This window comes from Pygoscelis adeliae, unplaced genomic scaffold, assembly GCF_000699105.1.
Source record: "Pygoscelis adeliae isolate BGI_AS28 unplaced genomic scaffold, ASM69910v1 Scaffold76, whole genome shotgun sequence".
NCBI classification, from domain to species: Eukaryota; Metazoa; Chordata; class Aves; order Sphenisciformes; family Spheniscidae; genus Pygoscelis; species Pygoscelis adeliae.
In genome coordinates this window covers 252,472-255,055 of record NW_008825111.1, presented here as the reverse complement: position 1 = coordinate 255,055, position 2,584 = coordinate 252,472, and positions in this window count along the sequence as shown.

Sequence of the window (2,584 nt, the reverse complement as noted above, 5' to 3'; positions counted from 1 at the left end):
CTCCTCCAAGGAACGCTTTTTCCTCTTGGTTTCTTGCTGGGGGGGGATTTTTCACCCTGGTTTCAAAAACCACACGGACCAACATAGGTACTTTTTCCTCTCTGACTTCAAAGTTCAGATATTTGAGACTGGACAATGATACGGATTTTTTTTTTTTTTCCTTTGAAAAACTGCTGTGGTTTTGCTGCTACACTAAGAATCGTGATTTGCATTGTATGGTTTTGGACCTATTCAAGTTTTGATGGGGGAAAGGGGTAATACTGGAGTAGCAACGCTTCAGAGTCATCTCTGTCCTACCCAGGATGCACTTTTAAATGAAGAGTTAGAATATTTTATTGGCTAATATACTTTCCTTGTTATTTTTACAAAGGCCACCTTTATCCTTTCTAATGCCATATTTTCAGTGTTACACTTTTATGGCTTTTAATTTTTGATTTGACAGATGTAAGAAGCAGCATGAATAGTTTATACTGTGGTTTTTCAGAGACTGAATGCCAAGAGAACTCAGTAAATGTTTATTCTTCTCAGCTTTCTCTTTAAATTCCCCTAAATAGCGCCCCATTTGGGAACAGAGCAAGAGTGTTGAACTAAAGACCAAAATTCCCTCAAGGTGTAAAATAATCTGAGGGGAATATTTGCTGGGCGTCACGAAAGACTTGGATGAAATTTCAACCCTGATGGTTTTCAGTGATCCAGGAAGGCAGTGAGACAATCTCTCCATATGCATAGCCCTTTCATGATAATTAGAATGGTATGGACAAACCAATGAAAACAAGGGTAAAGTGAGAAAGATCCCCCATGATTCTGTTTCACTGTTTGCTTTCTCCTGTCATGGTTAAGAGAAATGTGCAATTCGATCCTCAATCAGTGGGTGGAGGATAACAGGGTAGAATTTACTTGTGTGCACTTGTACAGTTGTAGCCAAGAGTCCAAAAGTACACTAGAGCATGTTATACTGGCACTGAATTGGTAAGAGAGTCGTGGAGTATCCCATTCTGACAAATACAAAAAAAAAAAAAGAAAAGAAAAAAAAAAAACAAAAAACCCCACAAAAACCCCACAAAAAAATCAAAAACAAACAAAAAAATTAAAAAAAAATTCAGATCACCTTGTGATTCAGTGTAACTGTTTACTAACTCGAATAAAGCAATTGTTCACTCTTGAGTGTTCAGAGTACACCTTTTCTATAAGGCTGCTGCGGGGAAGTGAGGAGCAGTTTGCAGGAGCAGTGTCTCTGACGGTGTCAGCGGTGTTGGGAGCAAGGTAGCAGAGTCAGTTGAACCAGAGCCTTGTAGTGATGGTGCACTATGAGCACTATGTATATACTGTATTTCTATATTTTCCTTTGTACAGATTCACTTAAGTCAAGCTACTGTTTTACAGGTGCTCCTTATTTATTAGAGCTGTGAAAGCTTGGAAAACACACCGGGCGAGTAAGCTCGCTTTTTAAAAAAAAACAAAAAAAACAACAAAAAAACAAAAAAGAGGGGGAAATCCAACAACTCCTGAGTCTGGGGAGAGAGCTCAAAGAGATACTGATGAAACATCTTCAAGAGAGCAAGAATCTGCAGCACCCTCAGCGTGCTCTGCTTTCCTTTTGGGCTTGCAACGCTTTTCTCTCTCCCTGACTGGTGTCAGATTTATTAAAACAAAATAAATCTCCAAGAAAAAAAAATGCACTTAAATGTGCTGTTGTTTTATTATTATTTTTTTTCCTTTTTGTGCATGTGGTTATTCATTTCTCTACCTGCCTTGCCACAGATCAAACAAAACTCAGTCTGAAGTCTCGACAAAATATGTGTAAGTGTTCTTGGAGGCTGTATCTATGTCCCTTCCATTTTCGCTCCTCCCTCATCATCTCTCAGTTTCTGCAGCGTTCAAGGTGTGGGGAAAAAAAAACCTGCAGTTAGCAGAGCGCAGAGTTAGGTCCTGATTTTAGAGAAGAGCCCTGGATGGATGCACTGGCTGCAGCTTCATTCATTTCAAGGGGATCCATGCAAGCGCAGTTTGCTCGTGCTGCATTTGGGGCCGTGTACCGAGTGTGTTCTGCCTGTCCTTTCGTAAGGATGGGGTTTTTCTATGCATGAACTCCCCCTGAAATCAAGCCTAGGTTCTTCAAAGCACCAAACTCCTCCCAAATGCCCCCAAAACTCTGCAACAGCAACATATTTGCAGGTCCTGAGCTATCTCGCGCAATAACGTTTGCTTCCCAGCTCTTGGCCAGCACAACCAGCGCTGCTGATGGAGGGGTTTGAAATGTCCGGTGAGCTCTGTAACTAGTTGACTGATTTCATTAACCAGCCATGTAAGGCAAACAACAACAGCATTAGCATGCCTGCTTGGAAGGGCACGTAGAGCAAAGCTTGTCTCCCTAGTAAACAGCTTGCTGCATCTCTATTTATTCATCTGAACTTGGCTGTAAAATGAAGGCCGTGTGTATTGATTTTGCTTTTGTCAGTGGTCCAGAATTGTTAGCACACATTTTCACTCTTCTGAAAAACAACAGACTCTTTAGAGAAATCTTTCTCTCTCGTGAACTGTTTTTTCCAGAAATGGAATCAGCTTGTCAAAAATCATCAGGACA